The following is a 23,774-nucleotide window of genomic DNA, read 5'->3' as shown; positions in this document are numbered from 1 at the left end:
CTTAACTAGACAGCGCTCTAGTAAACCAAGGTAGGCTTCTCAAAGCCTAGTAACCACCCAAGAAGCTATATTGTGGCTTATTTCTGCAGATTGAATGTTTAGCATACACTTTGTTGAAAGGAAGCATCTTCTGTGACACTAATTCACAAACTATGGCTGCATTTCCACAACACCTGTTATTTTTTATTGTATTTTACCTTTGTGCTGTAAACTACTAGTGAGTGATACGTAGATTTTATTTTTTCCGGTGTTTCTTTATGCCTTTTTTGTGAATTTTTTTCAATTAATTTTCTGCTTATTCATCAACAGTGTTGTATTAGAGACAGGATCAAGCAGCAAGTGTACTTTTCAAAAATATTCCTCATAATTCATTCAAACTACCTGTTTCTGTATGTAGAGTTGTAATCTATGATCTCTGTGTTTGTTTATGCTTTATAGATACTTGAACGTCTGGAGTGCCCCTCCTGTAGTCTTCTGTTCAGATGTTCCTTACTTTTCTGCATCATTTTTCACATGAGCTAATGAAACACTAAACTTGTACTGTGTAGGGTGGCATCCCCTTTCCTTTACTGCCTTAGCACACTTGCTTGTTTGATTCTCATTTATAACAATGTCCGAAAGTTTTGTCATATGTTTTCACAGTTGCAGTAGTGATGATTGAGTTCAGCTACTGAAGACTTAGTGAAGATGTTTAAAAAAGTGAGGGGAATGAGGACTCTTCCAGTTGTAAAGCATTTTTTTTCTCCGTAGCACCAAATTGCAAGTTGAAATTGTAGATCAGAGAGTGTGTATGTTCCTTTAAGAAGCATTTCTAGATGTAATCACATGCATTTAAATAGTGACCACTTGCAGCCAGGCAGCAGTGCCATTTTGAGAGAACAGTCAGAGTGTTAACATGTATGAGTGCAGTTGTCAGTCTGTCTGTAAGTTTATTTAAGTTACAAAGCCTCATTCCTGATATGTCTGTGTGTAATAAAGCTGCTTTAACTGAACCCACAAATGTTCATCTGGTTTTATCCTGACCAGACAAGCAACATGGTTGTTACCTTTGAGAGGCATTTATTTTTTATACAAGAGAGCAACTTCTTCAAGCCGCGAGGTGCAGCGTTAAAGTTGAAGGCAGATCAAGCTGGTTCAGTGAAACGGAGCTCAAACAAACAAAAAAGTACCAGAAACGAACTTAAGGTAGTGGAAAACTGCACAAATTATTTATATGGTAAAGAAAATGAAGCAGAGCATTTGTAAGGTACAAAACACATTATTATTCTAAAGAGTAGCACAAAATGTATTAATCAAACGAGGGGCACAAAGCACCTTATTGTTTAAACAAAATGTTTGAAACCACGATATTTGATAAAACTAGCAGAAATGTTCATACGGGGCTCAGAATTACTTTTGGCTTGCATAGCGAGCATGTTTAGAGTAAAACGGGCAAAAGAAAAGTATGAGCATGATAGATTAAAAGGGCATAAGGAGTACAATAAAAGGACAAACTTAAGCATAAAGAGCAAGGCTACTGCATGTTTTCCAGTAAAAGATCGTGTTTGGGCACAAACTACTATTTTGCATAGATCAAAGCCATTCAAAGCATAACTAGAGTTGTCCGAAGTATTTCAGTGTGTGCAACGTGTTTGCAGTGTGTGTGCTTTGTTACGGGGCAATTGCAAACAGCTTGCTGGGTCCAAAGTACAGTTGTATTGCAAAGTGCAGTCAAAGTACAGCCATTTTGAAGAGTTTTTGTGCTGTGTACAGTTTATTGGCAAAGTGCACTCTTTTCAAAGTGTTTCTTACTCTGAGCTTTTTCCATTGTGTACAGTTTATTCTTAAATACAGTCATTTTGAAGTATTTCTTACACTGATAAGGAGTGGTTTCATAAAGTACAGTGATTTTAAAGTGTTCTTGTGCTACAGAGACTTACTTGGCAAAGTGTAGTTATTTCAAAGAGTTTGTTGTGCTGTTGGACATAATTACAAGTACAGGCATAAAGTTCTGGCATATATATATTTGTGTGTGTATGTTTTTACATAATCTGTTGCAATGGCAGAGGCATTTCACAGACCAAGTCCACTTTTGTTTCATCATAATGTAGCAGAGAATTGGAGAGTATTCGAGCAAGAATACAATATTTTCATACAAGCAGCTTTTTCTGACAAAGATGCACGTACAAGGGCATTCATTTTACTTAATTTAGCTGGGTCAGAGGCTATTGAAAGAGAGTGTTCATTTGTGTATGTGCCAGCAGTATATGCATGAGAGGGGAAACCGCCATATTGTGGTACCAGCTGAATCAACAGAGGACCCTGAGTGCTTGAAATGTAAATTTAGAGAAATGTGCAACCCCCAGAAAAATGTTACCTTTGAGAGGCATTTATTTTTATACAAGAGACCCAAAAGCCAGGTGAAACTTATGGAGCTTGTATCACCGACTTGAGAAGTAAATCTAAAATGTGCAGATTCGATGATTAGAAAGATGAGGTAGTAAAAGACAGGCTTGAATGTGGTGTTAATAGTGCTGCAGTGAGAAAGATTTTGTTTTGTGACAGTGATTTACATTAAAGTCATAGAGATTTGACAAATCCATGAGTTCACAGAAAGATGCACAAGTGTGCTTGCAGGTGATGAGGATGGTTTCAGCAGTGTCTAGAGCAAACGCAGACAGCATGCAACACGTTGCAAGCAGAAACAGGCCTAAGCACATGGCAGCTTCAACCCCTTGGGAGGACTTGTAGCTTTCTAGCAAGTTCCAAGAATACTTCAGTAAAAAGGGCATGCTCAGTACAGTGAAAAGGTGAATCAGCAAAACCCAAGTCAAGTCCTCTAGTTAACTGTCGTAGTTGTGGTGCCAATCATGAGTCTAAAAGAGAAAAGTGCTTAGCATTTGGTCAGCAATGCCACAAGTGTAAAAAATTGAATCATTTTCAAAAGTTTTGTAAATCAAGCAAGTCTTATTCAGTTAAGAAAAGTCACTCAAAGTAAGTTGATCATAGAGAGCTGCAACCCTGCTTTCTGTGTAGATGGTGTTCAGTGCTCAGTGAAAAGGTTAATGCAGTAGATTCATTAGCAAAGAATTAAGTATTTTGTACTGTCTTGATTAATGGCAAGTCCACAAAGCTCAAAAGTAAACACTAGTTCAAAGTGTAATATAATGTCCGCAGAAACGTTTGCTAAAGTGAGAGTTGGTAAGCAACTTAATTTGGTCCATTGTGTGAAGTTGTTGCTTATAGAGGTGAAGAGATTCAGACCGAAGGCTCAGTAGTGCTATCATGCTATTCAGCTGGGAACAGTTACAGCTTGCAATTTTATGTAGTCCAAAAGGCCTGTACAGTCATTATTAGGTCTCTGAGACCGTTTGAGAATGAAACTGTTTTATTTTACCAAAGAAGTCCATCATGTAAGCACATGTCCCAGTACCCGCTTCAGTGACAGTATTTTCTCAAAGTATGCTGATGTTTTTGATGACAAGCTAGGCAAACTTCCAGTTGTGTGTACTCCATGAAAGTAGACCCAGAGGTCAGTCCATTGATCAGACCAGCAAGGAGAGTTCCAGTAGCTATGAAGGACAAAGTCAAGGTCCAGTTAGACTAAATGGTGCAGCAAGGTCTGATTTGTCCATTCACAGAACCATCTGAGTGGGTGTCTTCCATGGTAGCTACTGAATATGCATTGATCCAAGAGACTGGAACAAAGCATTAAAAAGGACCTCATCATCCTATGGTTACAGTCGAGGAAATTCCAACCCTCATGGCAAATGCCACTGTTTTTTCTGTCTTAGACGCAGAGTGTTCATTTTGACAAGTAATGCTTTATCACAAATCTTCACTACTAACTACATTCAGTACTCCATTTGGTAGATAGATTCCTCAGGATGCCTTTGGAATAAATTCTGCCAGCGAAGTCTTTCATTGTGCAGTGGAGCAATTTTTTAAGGCTACTCGTATGCAATAATAGTCAGTGATTTACCGGTTGGAGGTAATGGTGAAGCAGAGCATGACAGAAACGTCAGGAAAGTTCTGGACAAAGCATGTGAAGTGAATTTAAACCTCAGTCCTCTGAACTGCAGATTCAGACTACCAGAAGTTACTTATGTAGGTCATTTATTTACCAATACAGGCTTATGACCAGATCCTTCTAAACAAGCAGCCATTCTTAATATGCCAGCTCCAGGCAATGTCCAAACTCTACAACGTTTTCTTGGTATGGTTAAGTATTTGGGCAAATTTATCCCTGACCTTAGTGAGTTATCAACACCTTTGAGAGAGCTGACACCCAAAAATGTTGCATAGTCATGGTTAGAACAACACCAGAGAGCATTTGATAACCTCAAACCAGCAAATTGCTAACCCTCCTACATTAAGATACTGTGATGTCCATAAACCAGTAGTTCTTTCCTGTGATGATTCAAAGTTCAGTCTTGGTGCAGTTATTCTTCAAGAGGGAAGACCAGATGTCCTTCAAGGATGCATCTGCAGTCCTAACAAATGGGTTGTCCTGTCGTCAGCAGCCCCCCTTGATGACCGGATTCCAAAGTCTGGGTCTGCTGGTGGGGGTCAATAAGCACTTCACCCGACGTCATCTCTGCATCTTCGCTGGTCTATCAGCATCGGCATCAGTCGACTTCCTTGCAGCGTTCCGCTGTGAAGCCGCTGCTGGCTTCTGAGTGAGAAGAGGGTCAGATACTACTACCCTACTACAGATACTGAGATTACTACTACCCAAAAAGTACTTGCTCTTTCTGTGCCTCTCTTTTTCTCCGCCGAAGAAAGTAACTGAAATGTCCGGCTAAACGTAAATGTTTAAAAAAGATAATAACTCATTCTCATAACTGCTTTCACTCTTACACCTTACCTTGCGGGCAGACAGAGCCTGTACCAATGCTGTTTAGCCTGTGCTTCGCTCTTCGCTGGGAATTCGGTTAGGAGTTTGGGAAGGGTTTTTCTTCTTTTATTAGCTCGCATTTATGCTTTTTTATGCCGTTTGATCCGACGACAAGAACACTTCAAAAAGAAAGAAAAAGACCGACAAGACCGCGGTTCGCGGGTCCGCTGGGTTTCGCAGTTAAACAAACGCCCAGCAACGCGAGGTTCAAAACCTAAAATCTTCAAGCAAACGGGTCAAACCCGTCCACCCCCACTACCCACCGAGGCCTGCTACCCCCAGTGCCCTACTAATCCTCTAATGCCTACTACTGTCTTCTCTTCTAGAATCTGGATTCACTCCCCCTTCCCGCAGCCAGCCCCCAGCGTGCGGCTGCTCTAGGCCTCCCTGCAGCATCTCTAAAGCAGCCAAAGCTGCCTAAAGCAAAGCAGCCATCACAAGTGTGCCCTCCAGTTGTTAAGCCCCCTGCCTTACTCCAGTTCCACCAGCACTTTCTTCTGGCGGGAGGATCTCATCTCTTACCCAAGGGGATCCCAATCTCACCCAGACAGGGCCTCCAGACTCCCCAACTAGAGCACCCCGAGAGCCCTGAACCAGTGTCCTCAGAGTTGACAAACCAGACAGAGCAGACTTTCTGATGATTCTTATGAAGATTCCCATCCAGGAAGAATCTGATTTATGAAGACCTCTACCCTCTGAAGAAGAATTTGAGGAATTGCCCTCCAAACATGCATATGAGAGTCCAAATGGCAGGGATGCAATTTTTGGATTTTCAAGAAAAAAGGCTTAGGACTTTTCTACTTCACATAAAACCAGGCCCTTAGTCATACTCTACCTCAGTTGTTCCTGTTGTGATGATGATGCTTCTGATGCTGCTTTGCACTGCTCTGATTGATTCTTTACGCTCTGCTGATGCCGGGCCTCGTTTTACAGGGTTCTGTATAGGATAGGTGACTCAGGCAGACACTGGCTCCCTTCTCTTCTCTGAGATCCTACTCAAGAGACCTCTACCCCAAGGCCTAAGGCAGTAGCCTCAACCTCAGCCTCAACCTCAGCTTTAAAACCCAGTCCCTTGGGAAAGGGGACCATAAAGTAAGGGGACATGTGGGCAAAGAGCTCTGAAGAAGCTACTCTCTCATCTCCTCCACCAGACTGAACCTCTATATGTTAATGATTGAAACTGTCATGAAATATGCTTCTCATAAGAAACTGTTTTAGAAATATTCTTTAGATAAGAAATATGTTTATAAAATCTGTGAATAAGAAATACAGCAGGCACTGGCTAATTCTTTAAAATCAGCTATGATGACTGAGGCTTCATTATGATGTCCATGATGCAGCACAAGTGCAGAAAGGTGGCAAAGTTGAGAAGGCAAAAAACCTAAGGAATCATGTTAGTATTGGTCTATTCAGTCTATTTGGTATAGTTTCAGTCTTCCAAGTCAAAATGCAATGAAGAGAATAAAGAAAATGGACAAATCTGCAAAATCTGTTAAAAGGTTCAAAGATTCTCAACAGGTCAGGCAGCAGAGGTTAGCAAAAGTCCAAAAAAAATCCTTCCTCCTTCAGAGAGCTCAGAGAGGCAGGAATAGGAGGAAGAGATCGAGAGCGACAGTGGCAAGGCACAGAGGAGGAGCAGACAACAGTGGCAAGGGGCAAACAGAGGCACAGACACAACAACTGCCACCACTGCAACCAGACAACAGTGAGCAACACAGTGACACACCAGAAACAACAACTTAAAAGGCCAACACCGCACTATAGGAAAGTGGAACTTAAACTGGCACTATAAAACAGAAGAGAAAGAGACAAACGGATTTCCAATTTCTGAGACTGCTGCCAACCAAGTCAACAGGGGCCCCCACCAGTAAAAAACAAGAGATGCCCACCCTAAAAAAGACAGAAGCCCTAAAACAAATAGTCACCTACAGCTCAATTTGGATTTCCAAAGACCACCTAAAATGAAAAATTGAGACCTCATCTCAAATCCCCGCTTTCAAACACATTCATATACATGTTCTTCTAATTCAAAAAACTCATTCTGTTGGCAACAGCTTGCCTTTTGGTGAGAGGCAAGGAGGAATCTATAGATCTACAGGCTTACAACCTGCACGCCCCTATGCGACCAAAGGCATTTTCAGGGATCAGAGATTCTCAGCAGGATCAGAGCATCATCAATTTCACCCATTGCCTGGCCCAGAGGATTCAATTTCAAGAGTGTTCAGATACGAATTGGCCGCAGTAAGAAAATTTGCCTATCTCAGGGAATCCAAAAAAACAAGCTCCACTCAAGATTCAGCAAAGATACAAAAGCTAACACAAGCCATTTTCGACACAGTCTTTACTTAAAAGTCATTGCTTACTACTACAAAAAATACACAGTCAAGTGGTGCAGAGCAGAACATGATTGCATCGCAAACAAGAACACACAGTAACATGATGGCATTCCTAACTGCAGAAACACAACAAAGCTTGGCAGAAGTTGGCATAAAGAAGCAGAATAACCAAAGGCATTAACAAATGCAGAATAACTTCCATGGGGGCAAGCTTTGCATAAGCAACCTTCATGCCAACCTCCCCATATATCGGACCCCATACAGGAAATCATAGAGAAAAGCTACAAACCACTACAGGGAAGAACAGGAATCAACAATACCACTAATCCCATGCCTAAAATAAGAATTCCCCTGGTGGGCTCAAGCATGCTCCTAGGCAACCGCAAAGCATGCCAGGCAAGCAAGGTAAAAGAAACCCAAAACATGCAAGCCAACCACCAGACAGTACTTCTTCAGGCCTAGGCAAAGGCAACCAGGCTCAATTCAACATAACCAGACCCAGACCAACTGCACCTGAACATAAATCAAAAAAATGCTGGCTCCTCAAACCAGTCACACTAATTATTTGTCATTGACAGAAGAAGGCAACATGACATGATTGTGAGACAACACAACCATTTCATACCCCATCAACAACAAGGACCTCTAATGAGGCCACCTATGCTATATGTGACTTCTACAGGAATAAAATACCTATCTACTCTATTCAGTTCAGTTAGAGGCAAGCTCTGAGAAAGACCAGAAAAGATCAACATCGACATGTTAAGCTTACAGACCTACCCATCATCTTAATGCTAGCTATGCCAGAAATCTTCATATTACAAAGAAAGAAAATCCGAATGCCATAAGGAAAATTCGCAGCCCACCAAATCATCCACAACTCAATCCAGAATGCAACAGGATTCACCCATGGAATTTCCACCCAGGTGGACAAAGGTGGACTCTGTATGAAAGCAGCCTGACAGGCTCTGCAGGAAGGTTTGTACCTGATGCACAATGTGAAAGGGTACTACTGAAAGGAAAGAGGAAGGATCAAATGCTTAAGCTAGCACCAAATTGACAACACTGGTATCCATTGCTGCATTGCAAGTGGCGGGGAACGTGGGACTTACTCCCATGATTCATTAGCTGTTAACAACATCCTAAAACTAATCCTGGAAATCCAAACCTAAACACTGGCACATGACAAACCTGTGCCTACAAACATGAAATCCCAAAGCATTAATCCTTAAAGAAAGGAACAGGGCAGGACCCCAACAGTAGACCTTCAACAAGAAAGAAGGCCCTAGGAAAATGAAAAGAAGGAAAGTCATTTGGAGAATGAAAAGGGGGAATTGTTGTCAAACATAGAGCTTGCCCATATCCCTGAGTATTTTCCAGAGTCAACTACCCTGCATCATTCATTCCTCCATCAGCTATTCACTGCCCCTGTTTTCCATCGAACACAGCTCGGGACATTCCTCAGAAGAATAGGCTCGAACTCTCCAAGTTCCTCACACCCTCTAAGATGGTAACCACTCCTCAGGAATCAAGAATATGCACTCATGCCATTGAACTTTGTGCTAGAAAAAATTACTTCAACAGCAACGAACCAACACTGCTCCCCTATCAGCAACACCTTCTACTGGCAATTACTTCAGCAAGAAGGGTTTTACAAGCTACAGGCTATTAATGAGGCCTTAATGGCAGATAGAGTGTTCCTAAGAGAGGTCTTAACTTAGAGGTCAACAAGAACTAATCCTACATTTTGAAATAGGTGGTATCACCTACCCACCTACACCAGGCTATCCCAGAACCTCCAGAAAAGGAAATAATCCACCTAACCACCTACAATGATGCTGCATACACACAATGTACAAGAACAGGGGCGCTAATAGAGCGACAGAACCAAGGGAGTAGCTGCAACAACAGGCCTTCTCTAGCAGCTTATACAGGAAGGGAAGGAAGGAAGTCCAAGCAGACACCAATCAGGGAAATAGAAATTGCATAAGGAAAGCAAATTCCTCTCAAAAAGCAAAAATTCAATTCCAATAGGGCTGATCACATTTTGGGCTTCATACGGCCACTACCCTGCCTTTCTTACGAGGAGCTACTACCACCAAGGTTATTGAGGCTGCTACTCTACACCCTCAGGTATGCATAGCATTATAACTTACCTGTATACCGCCTGCCATTTCTGCTAGGTGCCCTAACTGTTGTGGTTGCTAGTCTCCTCCCACACCATAATTTTTCTTCCTCCTCAGTGTTTTCCCTGTGTTTTCTCTATATTTTTTTAGACTACAGTTTTTAACCCTTCATCCTAGTAGTATTTGCATCCTACTCAGGAATGTATCCATCCCCAACAGGATAGCATCTGCAGAGTCAGAGACATAGCTCCCACTTCTCTTCTACCGTTTAGGGTATTTTTCACCACCCAGCTATTAGCCCACATCTTTGCTGTGTTTTGTGTTTGTGTTATTATTTGTATTATTATTTTTGTTTCCAAAATTTTTTTTACTTTTGTTTCTACTTTTGGAATCTGGGGCATTTATCTTGTAAAGAGGGCTGGAACTGGGGGGGCAAGATACCTGAGGAAAATGAAGAATGTGAAGATGGCTTTATACCCAGCAGAGGCCAGAATGAGACTGGAGGATGTGCAGATTACTGGCCGCGAAACCAGCAGATTTTGGAGAGGGGCCGATGAGAGGCTGACTGCCCGACAGGACAAGGCATTTGTTATACATTTATGGACTTTGCCTACACATCTAGAATTCTTACCAAAACTGAGATGCAGTATGCTCAAATTGAGAAGGAACTTTTGGCATCTGTGTTCTCATGTTTGAAGATGTTCATAGTGTTACCCTGCTGCAGTCATCACACTTGGGTTATCCTGTCGTCAGGCGGTCCCGTAGTCTGCCTGAATTCCAAAGTCTTGGTCTGGCGTCTGTTGCTGTCGCTTCTTCCCTGACGTCAGTGCGCCAGGGGTGTATAAGAGGCATCCATCGCCATTTTCTTAAGTCTTTCTTGCCACGCAGTGCCTGAAGCAGAAGCAGTTCGCAAGTGCCGGTCGGCCGACACCTGAGATTTTCGAATCGAATTTCAGTCCAAAGTCTTCAAAGCTAAGTACCCCGTTGGTGAACCTTTTCTTGCTTCAGTCCGATGTCAGAAAAGGTTAATAGTTGCATTTCTTGTGGGAAGCAAATACCTCATAAGGACTTTCATTCTTATTGTATACCTTGCCTAGGCCCAGACTACGACGTCACTGGTTGTCGGTTTTGTGCTAGGTTCAATAAGCGAACTATAAAGCGACGCTTTGATTTCGCACGACACTACTTTCGGTAGGAAATTTAATTACACTATGCTGTCGGAGCAACCGACTACCGGCGTGCATAAAAAACGCAAAGATAGACAGGCAGCCTATATCCAAGACAGACTCCGAGGCCTCGGCTGGGCTGGTCGCCGGTTCTCCGGTTTTCAGTGAAGCGCCTACGCAGCCCCTGGCAACAGCAGAATTGCAACCCCAGTCCGCTTGGGATTCTCAAGCAGAGAGTTCTAGGCCGACGCAGCCATTTTCTTTAGGCCCTACCGACAACATTGCAGAAGGAGAAGCCGGTGCTGTGGAAACACCATCGGTTACAGAAGGAGTCTTCAGACCGACTACTCTCCCCATAAAATCTTATGCTAAGCTTAAGACTCCTCTAAAACCAAAAAAGACTGCACACCAGTCTCCAGTTCAAGGCCCCATGCCTAAGAAACAGATGCTTAAAATGGCTGAAGATTTGATTTCTTTAATCAGGGGTTCCCAACCCCCCCCCCCCCTGCCAAAAGGCCTAGACAAGAGGAGGATTATGCCTCCTCTGATCAAGTGTCTATTTCCTCTGGCTCTTCTGAGGAGCAGGATTACTCCTTTCCCCCTTATGAAGATTCTGATGCTGAAGATTCCATTCCCTCCGCTTCACCCCCTGAAGATTATTCCTTTGGGGAAACCTTACATACCATGAGGGAACATTTCCACTGGGAAGGTTAGGACTACTACAATTCAAACAAAAAGGCTCCGAGAGTTTCTTTTGCTCCCCCAACACAGACCACTTGCTATTCCTCCAGTTTTAGACATTGTGGATGATGTTTACTTAGAATCTAGTCTAAATCCAGATTCTCTGCCTTCTGCTCCAGCCAAACCAGACCGATATTATAGAGTGCCTGACTTGCACAAATTCCTTCACAAAAGCCCTGTTGCTGACCCAGAGACAATCTCCCAGGGTCCCAAAGGGGCTAAGGCTTCTATGGCTGAAAATCCTGTACCCCTCTGAAAGGGGCTCCAGAGCACTAGATAGGTGGGGGAAGAAGGTTTACACCTCATCTACTCTAGCTATGAGAGCACTAAATTGTCAATTTCACATGCTGAAATACTAGCAATTCCTAATGTCTCAAATAAAACAAAAGATGAGCACGCACCCACAACAGTCTGAATTCAAGGAAATGCAGGATCTGTTGCATGCAGCTGAACAGGTGGGCAAACATACTTTACAATGTGGATTTGATTCCTTGGAAGCTTCCTGTAGAGCAGCTGTTACTGGGTCTGTTAAACGTAGACATGCTTGGTTAAAGGAACAAACTCTGCCTGATCATGTTAAAGCAAAGTTACTAGACGCACCCTTACAGCAGGATGTCTTATTTGGAGTTAAAGCAGAAGAGGTTTTAAGGAAAATGGAGGATAAGGCAAAATCTATGCAGACGGTCAAAGATTTCTTACCGGTACAACCCCCACGCTTCAGCAGAAATTGGTCAACAAAAAATTGGTCCTTTCCTGCTTCTGACAGACCACAGAGGGGTAAATACAGACGCCCAAGGGGCAGAGGTCAAGCACAAATCCCTTACAAACCTCGCCAATGGGGCTCTGCAACACAGAAGGGAGGAGAAGACAGGTCCCAAACTACTAGAAGACAAACACAATGACTTAAACCTCAAACTGCCAAGCAAAGCTCTCTTGGCAGCTCCCTTGGGAGGAAAATTAGCACTTTTTGCAGACAACTGGCGCATCATCACAAAGGACAAATGGGTCCTAGACATTATCTCTCAAGGATACAGATTCCATTTCCACACCTTGCCAATGAAAAAGGAATGCCAAACCTGCCACAAGATCAATGGACAGAGGCAAAAAACAAATTACAGCTCTCATGGACATGAGAGCCATTCAACTACACAGGAGCAAGGCCAAGGATTTTACTCAAGGCTCTTTCTAGTCCCCAGAAAGGACAATGCTTGGAGACCCATTCTGGACCTTTCGTTTCTAAACACCTTCTTGCAAGTGCCCAAATTCAAGATGCTATAACACTACAGCAGCTTCTTCCCATGTTGGGCAAGAAAGCTTTGCTAGTAACGTTGGACCTCAAGGAGGCATCCCTGCATGTCACTATCAGAGAAAATTGCAGAAGATACCTCCGTTTCATTGCAGGTTCAACCCATTACCAATTCTCTGCACTGACCTTTGGCTTATCTACTGTGCCCAGGGTTTTCACAAAATGCCTGGCACCAGTAATTGCATACTGCAGAAAGAGGAATTCAAATATACCCATACCTGGACGACTGCCTCACCCAAGCAGAAAGCAAGGACATTCTCTTATAACATCTGGCTTTCGTAAAACACCTTCTAAGTTGCCTAGGGTACACATTAAACGAAAAGAAATCAAAACTAGTGCCCTCACAAAATATGACATTCCTGGGTGCCAGCATGAATACAACGGCCCAGATGGCTTATCTGATGCCAGACAAACTACAACTAACTCAATAGTTCAAAATAATGGCAACAAAGACCCAACTCCCTGCAAGAAAAATTCTGCAGGCCTTGGGCTTCATGGCATCTTGCATACTACTAATACCAATTGCAAAACTGCATATGAGGAAATTACAATGGTACCTGAAAAGCATATGGACTCAACACAGCCACAGCTTGGAAACAATGATACCTCTCATTTCCTGCTTTCAACAGGAGTTTCTATGGTGGTCACAGGCATGTTACCTCAACAAGGGTCAGCCTTTCACCTTACCCCCAGCCAGGCAAACTATGACAACAGATGCATCGGACTATGCCTGGGGGGCACACATGGCAGGACAGTGCGTTCAAGGCATATGGACTGCAGATCAAAGAAATCTGCACATCAATCCAGATCAAAGAAATCTGCACATCAATCAAAAAGAAATGCTAGCTGTACAGAATGCTCTGACAGCCTTCAAGGACCTCTTACATCCAGGACAGCTTATAATAAGGACAGACAACACCACAGTAATGTGGTACATAAGCAAGGGGGTACACACTCCTACCTTCTATGCAGGCAAGCAATAACCTTGTGGAACACAGCACTGGCTTACCAAGTTCAATTACAAGCTCAATTCCTGCCAGGAAAAAAGAACACATTGGCAGACGACCTAAGCAGGAACATCATGGATCCCCACGAGTGGAAACTGGATCCACAAGTATTTGCAATGATAACTCAAAAATGGGGGTGCCCAGACATAGTTTTGGGGGGTGGCAAACAGGTCTGTCAGCTATCAAAATTTTGCACCAGGACATTTCACCATCAAGCTTGTAAAGTGGATGCACTCTCATTCAGTTGGAAAATGCTGACAGTATATGCCTTTCCTCCATTGCCCCTTCTCACAAAGGTGCTGCTGAAAGTCAGGATGGAGAGACCCTGAATGATACTCATTGCCCCAGACTGGCCACGCCAGCACTGGTACCCACTATGAAGGAACATGGCCCACGGCCCACCATGGATTTTACCACAAATTCCTCATCTGCTCACACAGCAAGACAGTCAGATTCTACACAGCCAGCTCAAAACCTTAAATTTGGCTGCATGGCAAATCACCTAAGCAACCAGCCAGTTCCTCTTTCACAAGCTGTTATGGATGTCATTCTGGAGGCCAGGAGGCCCAGCACCAGGAAAGCCTACTCAGACAAATGGAAAAGATTTTGCGCCTGGAACCAAGCTAAAGGCCAAAATACCCTTGAGCCGGACATACCTCAGATTCTACAATATTTAACTGAGATGTTACACAAAGGACTTTTTTCATCTATTAAAATCCACACCTCAGCTATTCCAGCTCACTACAACACGGATCCTCCCTTATTTTCACATCCACATCTAAGGCAGTATCTCAGAGGGGCCAAAAACATTAGGCCTCCCAGGATAGCACCAACACCAACTTGGGACCTCAACTTTGTTCTGGAAAAACTTACGCTGCCACCTTTTGAGCCAGCTTTCTCAGCTGACTTAGTTTATATCATGGAAAACTGCCCTGCTGCTAGCAATTACTTCAGCCAGAAGAGTCTCAGAGCTACAGACACTAATGGCAGTAGAGCCTTTCCTCATTTTCCATCAAGGCAGAGTTTCTCTACGAACTAACCCCTCCTTTATGCCAAACGTTGTATCCAGTGTGGCTCTAAAGCAAACCATCCATTTACCCACCTTCTTCCCAAATCCACAGAACAAAGGAAAAAGACTCCTGCATTCCTTGGACATTCACAGGCAACTACATTACTACTTGGATAAAACTAAGGTTTTCAGAAAATCTGACCAGCTTTTTGTATCCTATGCTACAGCATCACAAGGAAAAGCCATCTCAAAACAGACCATTTCCAAATGGATAGGACATTGCATACATTTTTGCTACACCCATCATGGAAAACCAGTTCCTGCTATCATAAGGCCCCACTCCACCAGGGCAGCAGCTACAACTACAGCCTTCCTCAGGGGGGTGCCAACCAAGGATATTCTGGAAGCTGCAACTTGGAGTTCAGTACACCTTCACCAAACACTATCACTTACCACTGGCTTCGCCACTGCAGTTTTGCAGGGCCTTCTAGCCTCCTCTAACCCTGTTTGACTCCACCTCCCATCCTTAGCTTTGGGATTCAACCCAAGTGTGATGACTGCAGCAGGGTAACACGATGAACATAGTACAGTTTTGTACCTACCATAAATATAGATGTTAGAGTGTATACCCTGCTGCAGTCCAGGTTACCCTCCCTCCATCCCCCTCTGACCTAACTGAAACCTTTCAATACCTTAAAATCTAATACAACCTTTGTGGTGTATTTGCTTATAGCTGGAGGGATGTTTTGTTTGTGCTAAACTTTTATTACTGGTACTATCTACTGATCACCTTTTGGGGGGGCACCTGACATCTGGGGCAAGAAAAACTGAAGAAAATGGCGTCTGATGCCTCTTATATATACCCCTGGCGCACTGACGTTAGGGAAGAAGTGACAGCAATCGACGCCGGACCAAGACTTTGGATTTCAGGCCGAATGCGGGACCGCCTGACGACAGGATAACCCAAGTGTGATGACTGCAACAGGGTATACACTCTAACATCTACATTTATGGTAGGTACAAAACTGTACTTTCCATAATTATATTTATGGCCGAGCTGTCCAGATAGAAACTGACCATCAACCTCTAGTCACCGTTTTAAAGAAGCCTATGCATTCAGCTCCAGCAAGACTGCAAAGAATGATGCTCAGATTGCAAATGTATAATTTTAAAATGGTCTATACAAAAGGTAAACTTCTTTATCTGGGTGATACCTTATCCATATCGCCCAGAAATAGCACAGAACAGCTTGATTCAGAGAATTTTGACATTGATGTCATGGAAGTGCGTACTTTTTCTACCACAAGACATGAGCTGAGAGATCATAGAAAGACTGATCCAATTTTCCAAAATCTCAACCACTTCATCAATGCAGGATGGCTGACAAAGCAATCATGTATACTGCCAGAAGTGCAGCCTTACTTTCCATACAGAGATGAGATGCTGATGGAAGATGGTATTTTCAAAGGTCCAAAAGTTAGTGTTCTTGCTTCCTTACAGTGTGAATATATCCAGATTTTGCATCGTGGTCACCCAAGTTCCAAATATACCAAAAGAAGGGCGAGAGGACTAGTATTTTTGCCTTCTGCAGCAAAAGACATGAATATAGTACTTTCTTCTTGTTCAGTATGCAGTAGTACTAAACCGCATTTGCATAGAACCACCACTTCAGCTAAGCCAAATTCCTGAACTACCTTGGGCAACAGTAACCACTGACATATTTGAGTGGAACAGTCACCATTACTTAGTGTTGGCAGACTCTTATTCGAACTGGTTTGAGATTGATTTACTACCTAACCAACTGCTGTTTTTACTAAGCTGAAGCATCATTTCTCAGTCCATGGTAGTCCACACAGAGTTATTTCTGACAATGGTACTCAATTTACTAGTTAATTGTTTCAGAAATTTGCAAAAGAAAGGGACTTTGTACATGTTACTAGTAGTCCAGAACATGTGCAAAGCAATTACTTGAGAGGTCAAAGCGTGGCGATACCGATGTCTTTTTGAATTTACTTAATCTCAGAAACATATACCCCGTAACAATATACTCGGCTCGCCCACTCAGAGACTTCTATCTAGGCAAACCAGAACAACATTGCCCGTCAGTTCCAGTTTGCTGAGGCTTAAAGCTAAGAACAGCAGGGCAGTTAGAGCTCAGCTGTCCAGAAAGTATTCTTTCCAGAAGTCCAGCTATGATAAATCAAGCAGATTTCTTCATCTATTGAAAGGAGAGGGTGTGAGGATGCAAATGGTGAAAGGTTTCAACCAGATTGGTCAAGTAGCAGGTATATGTACCGAGCAGAGATCCTACTTCGTAGAATCTGAGGGCATGGAATACAGGAGAAATCGGACATATTCTTCCTGTATCAGAATCAATGTCACAGCATTGTTCCTGTGGTATAGACTGTAGATTTCAGAGCAATCCAGACAGTGTTCCTGTTGCAGAATGGGTCTTAACCCATACTTCCAGTCAGAATGATGTTCCTGATGTCCCAAAAGTTGAATGTTCAGTAGAGACTGTCCCAGTTTCTAGATGCGATTCCAATTTTTATGTCACACTATTTGGTTGTATTTCCAGACCTAGTGTGAAATACACAGCAACCTGGACATTTGTGTATAACTATTTAGTTCTTTGTAATTGCATGACAGAGAATTATTTATATTGGTTGCATATCGATTAATATCATCATCACTGCATGATTATTTCTCAAAGGAGGAGGATGTAGAATGAATACATCTGCTGTAGCTTTAAGAAGCATTCCAAAGACTGAACATACATATAAATAGCCCTTGCCAGGTTCAGTGCCATTTTAATAATAATAAATAGCTAGTTTGTTTATAAGTTTTTCTAAGTTAGTTATTAAGGCCCCCACATACTTTGATTATTGATTGTCTTCTGGAAACGGAAACAGTTATTCATTGGACTTGTAAGTATCCATGTGTATAGTTTAAAACATTTATAATATGCGGGGGGCTACACCCCCCTTACTGTATATATATATATCTATATATATATATATATATATATATATATATATATATATATATTTCAGTCAGATGAGCTATAAGTGGTATAGATATATATAGTGAATATATATATATATATATATATATATATATATATATATATATATATATATATATATGCACACTAACTCCAGGATCGCATATATATATATATATATATAACTTTCATACATATGAGTTTCAGTCAGATGAGCTTTCAGTGAAGTGGTCCAACTGATTTTACTTTCAGTGAATATATATATATATATATATCTATATATATATATATATATATATATATATATATATATATATATATATGCATACATATATATATATATATATATATATATATATATATATATATATATATATATATATATATATATATATATACATACACACACAATTTTTTTTTTTTTTTTTTTTTACAAAGATGATGTGATTTACCTGAGGACAGTTCAGTGATGTTCATCTTGTTTCAGTATTGCAGCAGTTACTCTTGTATTTCCTGCATTTGAAAACATGAGGCTGGCCTGAAAACAGAGATTTGTTCCCTTTCCCTAGGTTTGTCAGAGGCCCTCCTAACTGATGATGGAACATGAGGATATGAATGTTTCTTGGCTGGCACGTCTAGAAAACCGACGACCAAAGCACATGTACCTGCTCCCCATGCCACAAAAACAAATGCTTAGAATGGCTGAAGACCTTATTACACTGATTAGGGGAAGTCAGCCTTATAGGTTCATAGATTAGTACTAGGTTAGCTGCCCTTGCAAGCCATTGTAAGCCTAGCCAATTATCCCTTGTGGGACTCAAACCATGTACCTTGTGTTTGTAAGGCAAATACCTTAACCATTACGCTATCCTCCCACCCCCCCCTTCCTCTGCTAAGAGACAGAGTCCAGTCCCCTTCAGTTTCTACAGACTAGGAGTCCGCTGAGACTGAAAATTCTGGTTATGAAGACATGCCCTTATAGGAATCCATTCCCTCTGCTTCCCCTCCAGAGAATTTTTCTTTTGGTGAAACCTTGCATACCTTACGAGAGCATTTCCACTGGGAATGCCAAGACTATCATCAGTCCAAAAAGAGACTAGGAGAATTTCTAGAGCTGCCTCAACACAGGCACTTAGCAATACCCCCTGTCCTGGATGTTGTGGATGATGTTTTTATGGAATCCAGTCTTACTCCTGACACTTGCCCTAGGAAACCAGACAGGTACTACAAGAGTACCTGACACACACAAATTTCTTTTCAAGAGTCTTACTGCTGACCCAGAGATCATTTCCCAGGTGCCTAAAGGTATCAAGGCTACTACAGCCAGGAATCCCCCACCTTCAGACAGGGATCCCAGAGTTTTGGACACATGGGGTAAGAAGGTATATACCTCCGCAACTCTTGCTATTAGGGCATTGAATTGTCAGTTTCACATGCTGAAGTACCAGCAACATATTATGGAACTTATTAAACAAAAACTGGCAACCTTTTCTGACTGTGCAGAAAGTAAAGAATTACAGGAGCATATGCACTCTGCAAGCCAAGTGAGCAAGCATACTTTGCAGTGTGGCTTTGATGCACTAGAAGAATCTTACTGTGCAGATGTCACTGGCTCTGTACTGAAAAGACATGCTTGGCTGAAGGAGCAGACCTTGCCAGACCATGTCAAATCAAACTTACTAGGCGCACCTTTGAATAAGGACAGTTTGTTTGGCACCAAAGCAGAAGAGGTTCTTAAAAAGATGAAAGAAAAAGCTGTCTATGCAGTCTGTTAACGCATTCTTACAAGTGCAACCCCCTAGATTCAGTAGGCATTGCCCTTCTAAACACTGGTCCTTTCCAGCTCCCTCCAGGCCTTCTCAAACCAGACCCAGGGGAAACAGACCACCCAGACTTCAGTCACAGGGTATACAGAGATCTAAGCCGTGGAGTGCCCCCACTCCTTAAGCAGGGAGTGGTAAGCCAACTCTTTACAGAAAAAGCTCACAATGACTTCTTCACTCCATTCCCCAGCCCTGTTCAATTGCTTGTGCCCTTAGGAGGAAAACTTGCCCTTCATGCAAAAAACCTGGATGTCCATCACTCAGGACTGTTGGGTCCTCAACATTGTATCCCAGGGGTACAAATGTTATTTCCATTCACTGCCAAACCCAAGTAGGTTTCCAGATCTTCCTCCAAACCAATGGGAAGAGGCTCAAAACCAACTACTTTCCCTGCTCAATATCAGAGCTATTCAGCCAGTTCCAGTAGAACAGAGGGGTCAAGGATTCTACTCCAGACTCTTCCTGGTACCCAGGAAAGAGGGCTCTTGGCACCCAATCCTGGATCTTTCCATTCTCAACACCTTCCAGGTGGTACCAAAATTCAAAATGCTTACCTTGCAACAGCTTCTTCCTGTGCTAGCCAAGGATGCCTGGTTAGTCACCCTAGACTTAAAAGAAGCCTATCTGCATATCCCCATAAGGGAATCATGCAGGAAGTATCTACGTTTCAGGGCAGGGTCTATGCATTATCAGATGTTCTTCGTGTTTCACTGTTGCAGTCATCACACTTGGGATGTTCTTTGTGTTTCACTGGTGCAGTCATCACATTTGGATTGTCTGCCTGCAGGTAGCCCTCAGCCAGCCTGAATACCAGAGCCTAGGGATTTCTGTGTCAGATGCTGTCGCTTCTTCCTTGATGTCAGGTCTTCAGGGGTATAAAACATGCAGCAGACGCCATTACATCAGTTTTTCTTGCCGTGAGGTGCCCGAAGCAGAAGCAGTTCGCAAGTGCCAGTCGGCCGCCTCCTTTTATTTTAATTTTTCAAGTTTCAGACCTGAAGTCTTCTAAAAGATAAGTACCCTGTTGGGGATCCTTTTTTCTTGCTCTAACAGATGTCAGAAAAAATTAATGGTCTTGCCTGTGGAAAGCAAATACCTCAGAGATTTTCATTCTTAACTGCGTCATCTGTTTAGGCCCAGACCACAATGTCCCTCGCGGTCAGCTTTGTCCCTTGTTCAACAACCAGAACTATTCGTCTTCGGGCTATTTTTGTAGCTAAGTTCTTTCCCTCTCAATCTCCGTACTCCGAAATGGCTTTGATAAGCCATCTGACTCCCGATCTCCGAAAAAACGTAGGGATAAAGACAGAGACAGACTGCATAGGTCCAAAACTGCCGACGCTTCCGCTAAGCTAGTCGCCAGTCCGCCAGTACTCAGTGAGGAGCTTTCACAGCTCTTGGTAACCACTTCTACAGATTCGCAGGCCTCTACTGAGACCCATTCGGAGTCCGGTATTCAGCGAGATACTTCTCCGACTACGGAACCTGCGGATGTCTCTACCTTGTATGGGTCCAGAGCCGCTGTGCAGGCACTGGCTTCTGAGGGTGTATTCAGGCCTTCCGATGTTCATATTAAACCAACTACTTCATTTCAAACCAAAAATACAGAATTTCTCAAGCCCAAAGTTCACACTATGCCTAGGAAACCGATGACCAAAGCGCATTCTCAGGCCTCCATGCCCCAGAAACAAATGCTTAGAAAAGCTGAAGACCTTATTACCTTAATTAGGGGAAGCCAACCTTCCCCCTCCAAAAGACCGAGAATGGATTTTCCTTCTGATTCTTCAAATCATGAGTCCAATGACTCTGATCCTTCTGATTACCAGGACATACTTTATCTACCTATGAGGATCCTGATGCAGAGGATTCCATTCCCTCTGCTTCCCTACCAGAGGATTTTTCTTTCGGTGAAACCCTACGTACTCTGAGAGCATACCCACAGTCCAAAAAGGAGACTCTGAGAATTTTTAAACTTGACACAGCACAGGCCTCTAGCTATCCCTCCTGTTCTGGAAATTGTAGATGTCTTCATGGAATCCAGTCTTACACCTGTTACTTTGCCACCAGCTCCCAGGAAACCTGACCGGTACTACAGAGTACCTGACTCTCACAAATTCCTATTTAACAATCCTACTGTGGATCGAAAGACTATTTCCCAGGGACCTAAAGGCATTAAGGCTGCTACAGCCAAAAACCCTACCCCTTTGGACAGGGATTCTAAGGCTTTAGACAGATTGGGTAAGACGGTATATACCTCTGCTACTCTTGCCATCAGGGCTTTAAATTGCCAGTTTCACATGTTAAAGTATCCGCAACATCTCATGGAACTAATTAAACAAAAAAATTGTTGATTCCTGATTGTGCAGAACATACAGATTTACAAGAGTTAATGCATTCTGCTAACCAAGTTGGAAAACATACTTTGCAATGTGGTTTTGATGCCTTAGAACTATCTTGCAGGGCTGTTGTCACTGGGTCTGTTAGAAGACATGCTTGGCATAAGGAGCAAATCTTGCCAGACCATGTCAAAGCAAAATTACTCGATGCTCCATTACACCATGAATGCCTGTTTGGCAGTAAAGCAGAAGTCGTCCTCAAAAAGATGGAGGAAAAAGCTAAATCTATGCAAACTGTTTCCTGCAGGTACAGCAACCTAGATTCAGTAGGCATTGGCCTTCTAAAAACTGGTCTTTTTCAGTCCCTCCCAGACCTTCTGAGCCCAAACCAGCGGGCAGCAGGCCACCAAGACTACGGTTTCAGGGGTATGCACAGATCTAAACAATGGAGTGCTCCCACCTCAAAAACAGGGAGTAGTAAGCCACCATCCTATGGGAAAAGTTCACAATGACTTGCCCTTCATCCTTCCAAGCACTTGCACCCTTAGGAGGAAAACTAGCCCTGCACGCAAAAAACTGAGAGTGCATTACCCAGGACAGATGGGTGTTGAGCATTGCATCCCAAGGATACAGATTCTACTTCCACTCACTGCCAACACCAAGCGAATGGCCAGACCCCCCCCCCCCCCAAACCAGTGGGCAAAGGCTCAAAAGCAAGTACTTTCTCTTTTCAGTATCAAGGCTATTCAACCTGTCCCAGCAGACTAAAGGGACAAGGTTTTTACTCCAGACTGTTTCTGGTACCCAGAAAAGAAAACTCTTGGTGCCCTATCCTGGATCTTTATATTCTCAACACCTTCCTGGTGGTTCCAAGATTCAGAATGCTTACTCTCCAACAGCTGCTTCTTATGCTAGCCAAAGACTCATGGCTAGCCACCCTAGACTTAAAAGAAGCTTAGCTGCACATCCCCATAAGAGAATCTTGCAGGAAATATCTATGTTTCAGAGCAGGCTCTATGCACTTCCCTTTGGCTCATCTACTGTGCCCAGGGTATTCACAAAATGCCTAGCACCAGCCATTACATATTGCAGGCAGAGAAATATTCAAATTTACCCATACGATTGCCTGATTCAGGCGAACAGTCAGGAATTGCTACTTCAGCACCTGACATTTGTAAAGAGACTTCTAACTTCACTGGGATTTACCATCAACCAAAAGAAATCACATCTTGTACCCAGCCAAAAGATTGTATTCCTGGGAGCAAGATTGAACACAACTTCCCAGATGGCATTCATCACTCCAAAAAACCAGATTTATTTGACAAACTACTTCAATCTACTGGCCACCCAAAACCAGCTATCTGCAAGAAAATACTGCAAGCCCTAGGGTTCATGGCTTCTGCTAATTCCATATGCAAGACTGCATATGAGGAAACTTCAGTGGTACTTAAAAGGTCTCTGGTGTCAACATTCTCAGGACCTGGAAACAGTAGTTCCTTTGGTGGGCAGAGGCCTGCTATCACAACAAGGGACTCCCTTTCACTCAACTCCCCACCGCACAAACCCTAACAGACACATCAGACTATGCATGGGGGGCTCACATGGCAGGAAAATGCATTCAAGGCAAATGGAGCCCAAAACAAATACACCTGCATATCAATCGAAAAGAAATGTTAGCTGTACAGAATGGTCTGACAGCCTTCAAATACCTTATTCTTCCAGGGCAGCTATCTATAAAGACAGACAACACCACAGTTATGTGGTACATAAACAAGCGCGGGGGGGGGGGGCATTCCTACCCACTCTGCAGGTTAGCCATGGCTCTGTGGAACACAACCTTGAGCAATCAAGTGCACCTGTAAGCTCAATTCCTGCCAGGCAAACTAAATTCAATGACAGATGACCTGAGCAGAAATCTAATGGACCCACATGAGTGGAAACTGGAACCCAAATCATTCAAGCTTCTGATCCACAGGTGGGGGGCACCAGAGGTAGACCTCTCTGCTTCCCCAAAGAATTGAGCAAGTATTGCACCAGATCTCCC

At 42.9% G+C, this 23,774-nt stretch overlaps 1 protein-coding gene across 1 annotated transcript in view; it reads left to right on the top strand.

The window, feature by feature from the left end:
• The window catches only part of ZNF292 (zinc finger protein 292), a 1,171,601-nt gene that overhangs the window by 757,342 nt on the left and 390,485 nt on the right, over window positions 1–23,774 (top strand). The gene's annotated exons all lie outside the window — the stretch shown is intronic.

This window comes from Protopterus annectens, chromosome 1.part0 (genome assembly GCF_019279795.1).
Source record: "Protopterus annectens isolate FY-2018-M chromosome 1.part0, PAN1.0, whole genome shotgun sequence".
Lineage (NCBI taxonomy): Eukaryota > Metazoa > Chordata > Ceratodontiformes > Protopteridae > Protopterus > Protopterus annectens.
Note: the sequence above shows the minus strand (reverse complement) of the source record. Positions and strands in the feature narration are given on the sequence as shown.